At 39.0% G+C, this 11275-nt stretch overlaps 1 protein-coding gene across 2 annotated transcripts in view; it reads right to left on the bottom strand.

Annotated features, from left to right (window-relative positions):
* The window catches only part of ttc22 (tetratricopeptide repeat domain 22), a 33326-nt gene extending 22051 nt beyond the window's left edge, over positions 1-11275 (bottom strand). The window contains exons 1-2 of one of the 2 annotated variants that reach the window (XM_026323274.2): positions 11099-11275; positions 9585-9660 (exon numbers count right to left, since the gene is read on the bottom strand). The gene's annotated coding sequence lies outside the window, so the exon portion shown is untranslated. Of the gene's footprint in view, positions 1-9584; positions 9672-11098 lie in introns of those variants that run through there. The other variant, XM_026323273.1, reaches the window with a different exon arrangement.

Genomic DNA, 11275 nt, shown 5'->3' with positions numbered 1-11275 from the left:
TACAGTGGTAACTAATGCAGAGTTACAACTCAAAGATCTTCAAAAAAGTCATTTTTGAAAGAATGACCCCATTACTTCAGACTGAGGTAGACAAAAACTGGCTTCTAACCATTTGATTTCCAAACCTGTTCTTATTACTAAATCGTATGTTTTCACTATTTAAGCATACGGTACATGATGAGATTTTGAGGTTGAGGACTAACCGTTATCCTCGTTTGAATAACATTAGCTGCAGAGAAAATGACTCCAAATTCAGTAAATATTGTATACCCCAACTCTGACTGCATCAAGGATTGGCTGCCATACAACTGGGAAACATTAGACATTAGATATTACAGAAATAACCTTCTGTAACTTCACAGGAACTGCACTAGCTGTAGTTAGTAATCATATCTGAACTCTCGGCCTAAGAAGTAACTCTATGTTACTACTGTGTAGCAGGACAGGACAATGATTGCTCCTCCTACCCCTGTACCCCACTTCACTGTATGGAGAAGGATTTTGGGACAACTCAATAGAAAAAAATTAACCTCTTCCAACTGCTTTGGTTCATATAATGCAGCTTGTAATAATGTGCTCACTTGGAGTCGTGTAGACAATCCATCTTAAAGAAATCCTGTCTCTATAGGCAGCTAGAGTAAAATGTGAAACATCTCTATTTGTTTGAGCCACTGAAGTGTTTCCTCTCTCCTCCTTCTCCTCTTGCCTTTCTTTTCACCCTACGTTCCACCAGCACACTGGTTTGATGGAAATGTTCAGTCTGTGCCAACAGACACATCATGCACACACAATGGCCTCTCACTGGAGACAGCACCAAAAAAGCCAGCACCACAGAAACAGGCTAGATCTGTAGACAGGCAAGGAACACTGAGCTGAAACTGGACCTAGGATTCTTGGATGAGTTGGAAGAATTTTAAAAACCCCATTTCCCTTTCTAAATATAAACAGAGCATCTACCCATCTCTGGATAAGTATTTCAACCATGGCAGTATAGACATGAAGTCATTTGAAACCTCCATCCCTTTTTAACATATGTGTTGGCTATAAAGCAATATTGCATGCCAAAGAAACTGTCTGCTTTGCTAGTTTATGTTTTCTTTCCAAATTAGCAGAGCCATATAGAAAAAAAGGCAACATTTTAGTTCAGGGAACAAATCTGTAAAACACATTACATCACACTATAATGTGTCTTTCTGAAGATATACTACAGCCAATGTAAACCATCCTGGACTTGTGTGTTTTAACTGGACACATCCCATATAAAATTGGAATATGAACATTGTTTTAACCACTCTGTGGCAGAGATTTAATGAGTGCTGACAGGCTACAGTGGGTGCCAGGAGGAATCACTTGTGACCTGACTGTTTCAGAAAGAGAATGATGATCATTTCTGTTTGTGTATGTGTAAACTGGCAGGCATGTAGAAAATACCATTCAGTCAAAGTTGTGTTTTGAGGTAGCTCTCCCTAAAATCCCTCTCTCCAATCCTTTTATGATGTCCAGGATTTATCTGATGCCCAGTACATGATGAGTGTCTGCCTTGGCTTCAGGTACCAGGCACCCTCCAGCTATTCTGGGCACAAGACAAACAGCATGACTACACAGATGAGTGGATATCCACATTGTTGCCATGACAATGACACCAACAGGCTTCAGCTCTAGTAGCCACATAAAGCAATGTTCAGTGCACTGGCAGCAGCATTACAGTACGGTTACTGACTGATGGCAGTTGAGATGAAATGAAACTGGTGACAGGACGCATGTGAAGATACCCAGAGTCAGTCAGTCAGAATCTAAATGACTAAAATGATCATCAGTTCCTTTATCATTTATAAGCTACTAATAAGAATTACATTTACGGACACCAAGTTGTGAATAGTCAATTTTACCGGCTGCAGATGATCAGAATAAAAATGTGAAATTGTTTCTGTAAGATTATCAACAATCTAACACAAATTCATTTTAACACAGGGTAAATGTTAAAAATGTGACCTTTCACTGTCTGACAGTTCATATTATTGGCTTTTAGCTAATCAATAAGGCATTAGTAAATTACTTATTACTTTTGTTTAATTAGTTTGCAAAGTGTAAAGATTTAAGTAGTGCCATAAAAGGTGCCTTGTTATGAAGTTGCCCCCATTTTCATTGTATTTTGTTAAGAGCAACCAAGTACCTGACAAAAAGCCAATCTGAAATTATAATGTTGTTCTACTTTTGATGTGTTTGTGAATTCAAAAGGACCTCATAAAGTTGTGAGTCACTGAAAGGCAGAAGTGACCCATGACAAACACACTTCAAATAACAATTATACTCCCCTAGCAATAACATGCAGTGTTATTTTTATATCAGGAGGATTTTCCATTGTCATTGCAGCACACTAAATCACTGTACTGTATACATAGGAGTTCTTGCTAATACCCATTTTTTCCACCTTTGTTGAGCATTAGTACACAGCTCAGTGACCCTCTCCATTAGCCACCTGAAATACTGTTAAGAGCTATTTTCCTGTTGTTTTGGCCTTTTTAGGAAGCTAAAAGACAGACTGTTGTGTTTCCCTGTAGGCAGAGTGAAGCGATAAACAATGAGCTGAGAGCTGTAGCACACAGCATTCAGCTAACAGGAAGCTCCCACTCCCGGTGTCCTGCTGTTTTCTTTCTTCTTCTTAGTCATACACAAACACACACACAAGCACAATTTATCCCAGGACTGACGTGGGTCTCTAAGTACACGACAGCCCCTCAAAGCATGCCATTATGCATTTCCTTTCCCTGAATCTTATTTATACTTAACTCTTAGTGTGTGTGTGTTGTTTCCATCCCTGACTCTTCAAAGAAATGGAGATGAATTGAAATAAAAACCCAATGGCCACACACTAGGGTCTATAGCAAGTCCGAAACTTAACATAGGATTGAAAGAGAAAAGTTACCAGACCAACTGCAGTTCACTGGATCAGTAGAATTAATGTCTCGCTTGAGTTAGTGGAACAGTTTTCATTTCCATGATATGATGCATATGAATTATTTTGCAGTGTAATTTGTCCATACAAGTTTTTTTTTCTTTGTATAGTGGAAATGTTCACTAAATAAATGATTATGTTCATTGCTGTGGAGAATTATATTATGCAGTATGTAAATTATATGAGCTTATCCAATGATTAAAGATATTTTAAATGCTCCTGTGTTGGTATTCCTTTATTTCATAGGGAAGTGCTCATAAACATTTTGAAAAGCAGGTGACCCTGTACTGTATATAATATTTCCCACATGAGAAAACATAAAAAATTCAAAACCAAAACCACTCCACCATCTCCTGATCAGCAGCCGTTTTTCTGTTCTGACCTCTTAATAAAAATTTACTCTGAGTGCTTTCAGTGAACTTTTTGTAGATTCCCAATCAATACTTGGCCCTCAAAGGTTTATTGGTGCAGATCCATTAGTGCTCAGAGCACTCAATGGCCACTTCCCAAAACAACTTCAAAGATGCTACAGTATGCTGCTTGATGAAAATAGAGGAGGCATCAATGTCATGAGATATACTGTAAGAGATTAGGGAAGTGATTCAATTGGATATGGAATAACAAAACACAAATACTTCATCTATAAGTATATAGAGTATGTCTTTAGTCAGGACATCATATAATTTATACAACTTGGAAAATAGAATGACATACACAACATAAATAAAGTTCATTAAAATATTTCAGACTATTAAAATTAAAGTTTATGTGTGAAATCCTATTCCAAAGGTAGAAGGTCACAGTATTTACTTTAAATTTTAGTATTTTATATTATCCATAAATAATTTTGTTTTTTGATTTGGCTATAATTTTGATTATTTGTATTAACTCTGCTGAAGCAGGGAGATTCATCATATCATTTAGCACAGGGATCTGCAATTCCGGTCCTCAAGGTCCACTGTCCTGCTTGTTTTACAACTATCCCTGTCGTTGCAGTTTCTGATTGGCTCAACACACCTGATCCAGGTAATCGGCAGTGGGTAGGGCAGGGGTAGTTGGAAAACAAGCAGGACAGTGGACTTCATGGTTTTGTATGTTAAAGCACAGCTCTGCTAAGCGAAGCAGGCTGAGTGTTTTCAGCTGGTCTTGATGCCCATGTCAGCCGAGATTTTCAGTTTACCACCAACAAACACAAGAAGCCATCAGACCTATGTTAAGCAGACCAGAAGCAGCACTTTTTAACTTGCAGTTAATCAACTCATTATGTAAATGCCACTGCTTCAACCTGTGCGCTATTCAGAGCCCTGACATGGCATTTTTATTTCCCCATAAGCAGTTCAACAGTGGGTGGCAAGTATATGGAATGCATGCAAACAATGTCGGGACGCTGTAAAAGCACAGTAAACAGTTGGAAGGAGGAAAAGTTCCTTCTTACAAGACAGGGTGTAGGAACCAGGGAGAAACACTTAACACTTGAAGGTGGTGGGTACATTTTGGGCTGATCAACAAAAAGACAGCAGATGGGAACAGCTACAAAACCACAACTTGACATTTTTACTCAACACTGCAACATATTTTTAGGAGGTGGTGACAGATTTTTTAAAACTGATTCCAGTTTTTGTGATTTGCTAACCTTAACTACCTTCTCACTCCAGCTTCATACTCAGCATATAACAGTGGCACCTGTCTTCTCATCTAACTCTCAGCAAAAATGCAACTAAACATGTTTTCCTCAATATTGAAATATTAAACAGAGAAAAATCAGATCAACTCTGTGCAGGTGGAGGCAGAAAAGATTTGTGCATGTTACCATGCACCACAAAAAATGTGTTATTTCCATAAGAACATGTTCAGTTTTCCTCTGTATTGTGAAGTTGTCAAATACACTAAAAACCCAAAGGTCCAAGTGAGCTCATGACGTACTCACACCACTACTCCACCCCTTACATTTAGGCTCTATAAATCAGCACAGATCAAGTGAAAACATATGTGCTTCCTGCTGTCTTGTCATGCTGTGAGCCACCCAATAGGGTTAAGGATAATGGTTATAATGAGCCATAGACTTCAGCCACACAGTACCACTAATCTCCTCCAGTAACCCTCAATGTCAGGAAAGCAACCACTCAAAACAGTTGACTCTTCGAAAACTGCAGAGAAAAACACCACAGGCTCTCCTCCACTAAGCTTCAGGGTGGTGTGAGTGGGAACCACAGATCAGAACCTCTTCAGCCTCACCAAAAATCACAATAGCAGAGACATTGATTAAATGATTAAAGAATTGATAGGTAAGAATCATATATTCTCAATGACCTATCAGAAAATATCAACAGATGACAGGAAAATGAAAGGGTAAGCTGTTACACATTGACTCACACTCTGGTATTCATTGCATAGCTCATTCCACGGACAAATAAATAATCCTAAATAAATACTATGAAATACTATACATAGAAACATATTTTTTTTCATCTGCTATACCATCTGTGCTCACATACTATAGCTTCATGTTATTCATCCCACTCTCTCTTCCTCCTCCCTTACAATAAAAACTATTTGGATCCCCTGACAGTTTGTTAGGACGTTCCCAGACGGTGGAATGTGTGCAGCCATCCCACGAGCTGGTTGCTACTGTTGAGTGTTATTACTCCAGAGGTCCACAGGATCTCTGGGACAGTGAGGGAAACAGACAAAGGGGCAGAACTAGGCCACGGTGTTCCCACTAAGTGACGTAATCCAACGTGGGTCAAGGTCTGCAGAAGCCAGGCCTTTTGGGAATTGTGGTTGGGAGTTCCTAGTGACTACCCAAAGATTTTGTGGTGAAGCAACTCATAACATCAGGGATGAAGCCATCTGTTTAATGTTAGTGCATATGTGTTCATTTCTCCTCAGTCCCAGCTTTCTCTGCAGGTTGTTGTCAGTGAGGCCATTTTGTGTATGAATTTGACCATAAATATATATATATATATATATATTTATATATACATTTGGATGCAGATGTCCCTTGTGCCAGGTGTCCCTGGGAGAAAAACTGACAGAGAACCTGTAATCAAAGATGTCATCAAATTTTCCTAGCTGGGAACACAAGGCTCCTTACAACATTCAATCCAAACAATGTCATTGTAGAATAACAAAAAAAAAAAAAAAATAGATGTTTAAAGTCTTACCAAAAGTGCTCTAAAAGGTATTATGGGATGGGAGACAGCCCAAATTTTTCATTTAAATTTCTAGGAGACATTGCATTTAATGTGAAAATCCAAAAGATGTGAAGATGTCAGCCTGTCCATGGAGCAATGTGTAGGAATTTCTTTATTAATAAGAAAGCTCAGTGACGTAGTGAAACTCCAACAACGATCAATGAAACCCTAATTCACTTAACTTTTTTTCTTGTACTAAGACAAAAGGAAAGTTCTTCTGCTGGCTTTAGGGCTTTTATCAGGCATGACCACACCTAGAGCATGTAGTTTAGAGGTTAAAAATATATATGGCTACAGTGAAATTGCTGTTATATGGCTGTATATACCTCTAGGGAGCAGTACATTGATGGTTTCCAGTAATGCATTACAGGAAACATGCACAATACACCATAAAGAGCTGGACTTGACATAACTCATGACTCACACACTCTCTTCGCATGCACAAACATACACACGCAAATATATATATGTACACACATATATATTCACAACAACATGAACACACATCTACATTGTCTTTTGTGCACACACCACATTACAAAGACAAATGGATACATAGCCATGGTTATATGGATCCATAACTGACTAAACTATATACCACTCTGTCCTGTATCTAAATCATCTCTGGGTACAATCAATTGTATAGACAAGTATTTGTCTAAAATAACTGGACATTCTTAAAGAGAAAGTAGGCTCTCAGCATCTTGGCTTAAAACCTACTTTGGATGTTCACAGATCAAAGGAGCACTTCCACACAAGGGGAGTCACAGCACCGTGCACAGAAGCCTGGGATGTTGCCTTGCCTCATGCCTGTAGTGGACCCCAAACCAATTAGGCCTTAATTGAGTGTCAGTGTGAATGGAGGCCGTTCGCCTAGGCCTCTTTCACTCTGTTAGCCAGAGACAAGCACGCTTTGTGACACACATACTGACCGATCTGAAGGCATTTTGTTCTTCTGGCCCATTTACAACAGATGAGGCCAGGCAAAAAAGCTGCTCCAGGCTGCTTTCAAACTCTCATGCATGTCTAACATTTTTGCCCCATAAACAAGTGGGCAGATAGATTTTGCCATGTAAATGATTAGGTTAAAGAGCTTGGACTGAATCTCAGTGTGTGCCCTCTCAATAAGCAGGGTAATTGTTTTTTCCCTCTTGCAAAAATGGGTCAGAAACAACAAGGACAAGCTTTTTGATGGTAGCTCGAGCTCGATGGTAGCTTATAGCTTAAGTTGTTCAGTGTCCAAAAAAAAAAAGAAATACAAACGGTGAAAAGTGGAAAGAGGTAATATGATGATCTTTCAAGATTGTACAAAACTGCAAAAGATGGGCTAGCCATAAAAACAAAACAGTTAAGAATTAGTGCAGCAGAAGCTGAGATAGCCTGGCCTTTACTATCTAGAGTCAAGCCAACAAATGGAATCTTACATTATATCTTTGCTTTGTACATGCAATGTAAGAGAAAACATAACTTACCGTCATAATACACAGTGGTGTATGACAGTCCTGGGTCACAGTTATATACCACCCTGATGAAGATATTGTCGTACCATAGCAATTTTAAAGAGTTGAGCAAACCAAACACAAACAATACTAAACTGGACAAAACCGTAAAAATCTTCAGCTGATCACCTGTTTTGCAATATGAAAAGCTCCTGACAATTCACGGGTCACTTTGCAAAATTCAAAACACTTCCAGGTCTGATGAGATAAATCACGCAACAGGCTACAAATAGCTCATACATTTACAACCCTGTCTGAGAGCTAAATATGCTATCTTCCCAAAATCCTCTCAGAGGCCTCCAGCACATAAAAGGCCCCAAGAGAGGGTCCTGTAGGTCAGCACAGCTTCTGTCTCCATTCTTTTTTCCCTCTCCATTTCTTTGCATCTTACAGCCCCTCATCCTGTTTTCTCTGCCCTCTTCCACCTGCTGATGCAGACACTTTTACCATATTTGTTTTTTGACAGTGCCTTTTCGCTAATGCTTCTTTAAATCCATATTTTTCAAGCGTCAGTCTCTCTTTTTCTCAGTCTGTCTCTCTCTCATCATGGATGTTCATGATGTTGATTTCCCTAAAACAAAGCTGCAGTTGAGCTAAGATTACAGATTAGAGAGGAACAGAGGCTTTACATTCTCAGAGAACCCAAATCTATCCAACTAACTGTGGTGCCTGGCAACCAAAACCTATTTTTTTTCCCTATTTACTAAAAGAGGGAACATAGTCAAAGCAGCATGCACATGCAGCTCTAAACCAGCAAAGGCTGATTTTCCTCATTTACTCGGTGGTCGTGCAGTTTTGTAGTGAACATGTCACAATCTGACCTTTACTCCAGATGTTAAGGCCTTCAAAGCCAACAGGGATAAACATCGGCAGCTAAAGCCCTTCATGACTGCTGCACAAATTAATGCCAGGCGATCAATGATGGATTTACAATGTCAAACTCCTAAATCTTTCTACGGATTCCCATTAAAGGGGTTGATGGCAACAGCGCGCGCACACACACACACACACACACACACACACACACACATGCGCGCACACACGCACACACGCACACATGTGTGCGTGCGCGCGCACGCGCACGCGCACACACGCACACACACGCACACACACACACACACACACACACACACCCTTCTGTTTTAGGTCAGTTTATTAGTTCACAGTTGACCAGAACAAATATTTTTAATATACAATATAAATGTATTTTGCAGAATTCACCTGGGACTGTCATTAACTTCAATGTAACACATGCAGCATGATACCAGTAGTTTTTTAGAAATAAGTTACATTTTTATAGAGCACCAGTAAACGGAAAAAAATGCTGATTTTTATTAATTTTTTCCTGCTGATTTCTTACACAAATTCACTAATTCACAACCGTTGTGTTTTTTGTGAGGGTTAAGATAAATTAAAATTGCAAGTTAATTATTACAGCTATATCTACATATTCTGTATACCTTACACAATTCCTTATAACTTTTAAATGCAGGCCATACAGTTTTATATTCAGTAAATATATCTCCTATAGTTCCAGGCATTCGTTTCCATTTTCACACACTATGAAAATGATCACAATTATGAAATACTTATGTTGTATGATCAATCACAGTGAATGTCACGTCTACATTACTCAGCATTTTGTAGTGTTAATTAGTAGATTTATTTTAGATGTTTATACTGCATTACTTTACAAAATGAATAAAATTTAATCTGCCGAGGACTATTGTCCAACTATTATAAAATGCATGGAAACCAGTGGATCCCTGGAACAGATGAGAAATATCATATCCAGATAGTTTTCTTCCTTTTTCCACCTCCCACCTGATTCAATCACTTCCACATGACAGCAGCATCCAGCCCAGAGATACATCAGTTAGTACACATTGGTTTGTTTTTTGTTTTTTTAAGAAAGGAGTACCAGACAGATATTACCTTGGAGGTGAGGAAGCCGTCTGTGGAAATGTTTGTGCTGGACAAGGCACCACTGCTATTTCCAGATGAATGGACCCTGGCACAGACAAAAAGCAAGATGTCAGGGAGGGAGGAAGAGGGGGAAATGAATTAGATGAAATGTATTACATTTTTGTATATAAAGTCATGCACACATTTTGTATGATTCAGACACAGCATAGGATGTATCCGTGTACTGATTAATCAGCCCTTACATTCCTGAAAATAAATGTTGTTTCACAGCACACTGCAGAGTATTTAAGATTATACACCCAGTTTTTACTAAAGACAACAGATAAAATATGACTTCCAGGAAATATCTTTGTGAAAACATTCCTCAATTACTGTATGTTTTTCATTTATTAGGATTTTAAGACCACTACTGCTGTTGTCATGACAAAGTTAATGCCTTTGAAGAATAATTAGTGCCAATAACATTCAACAGCTTATAGTGTTCAAAGGGGAAATCTAAGTTAATATGCTTAGACTTTTTTCATCAGCCAAGCACCAAAGACCTTTCACATGTGCAGTATTTCTTCTGCAGGCTGCTTCATTTTGCAGCTTCCTTTTCAACAGTGGGTTTGCATATCAGGGATAGATACTGAGGTCTACTGATGGGGGCTTCTGGGGAATCTGGGTCATCTGACTAGACATAGCATCACTCTTACAACTTGCTTCCGATTGTGGATCTTCCTGATCATGAGCATGATGTAATTTTGTCTGCACATTAATTTGGAACAGTTGGGTCTGATGGCTTTTAGATTTGGGTCCTTTGCAGTAGCTCTTCCAACACAGTTATTAGACTATATCATCTAGACCTCCCAAATACTCAGGATTATGACCACATGATGTAACTTCTCACCCCCTCTGGGGTGTTTCTCCTTTTCTATTCCCATATCTGAACCTTAAATGGCAGCAAGCCTCAGTGATTCCAGACCTCTCTATGCCAAAGCCAGCACTACTCTGCACCATAATGCCCTTCTATGGCAAATACAGGAATCAAAACAGAAAGGTCCTTTAAGGATACAGCATCCCAGACATCACTCAAATAACCAGACCACTGAGCTCCATCAGTTGTGCTTTTCTGACTCCTTGTGGCTGCAAATTGCAAACACATACAGTCACAGAGAGATTTACCATTGAGTCCCATGGTTCATCAACATTTTTAGTCTGATTTTAGAAAAGTTCAGTTCAATTTGGAGTGAGGTGAACCCTAGAAAGTAAAACTACTCTAGAGATCTGGTATTGGGATTTGGGACTCAGATTTGATCCAATAAGAAACAAACTGTCATAAATTATTCAGACTTTGATACTCCACTGTGTGTCCACATATGGCAGAGAAGTGTCTTCGGTGGACTTTACCTTACATCTTTCATATTTCAGTATGCATTTATGTTTTCATAGGTAAATACATTCATGTAATACTTCGGTGGAAGGCTTGTATTCGCCTCTGTAGTACTGCACTGTAGAGGTTTTAACGCTAGCTGTCATCTTACCTGCTAGTTTGAGGCTAACTTGTCTCTCCATAATAAAACGTAATTTGTGGGTCAAAGATAAATATCCACGGACAACTGTGGGCTCGCTTTGATTAATCCAAACGGAACCATGTACAAACCGAAGAAACAACGACAGGAAAGTCAGGACTTCAAGCCCACTGTTCAAATCGTTCGTCA

Source organism: Mastacembelus armatus, chromosome 4 (assembly GCF_900324485.2).
Source record: "Mastacembelus armatus chromosome 4, fMasArm1.2, whole genome shotgun sequence".
In the NCBI taxonomy this organism is placed as follows: Eukaryota; Metazoa; Chordata; class Actinopteri; order Synbranchiformes; family Mastacembelidae; genus Mastacembelus; species Mastacembelus armatus.
Note: the sequence above shows the minus strand (reverse complement) of the source record. Positions and strands in the feature narration are given on the sequence as shown.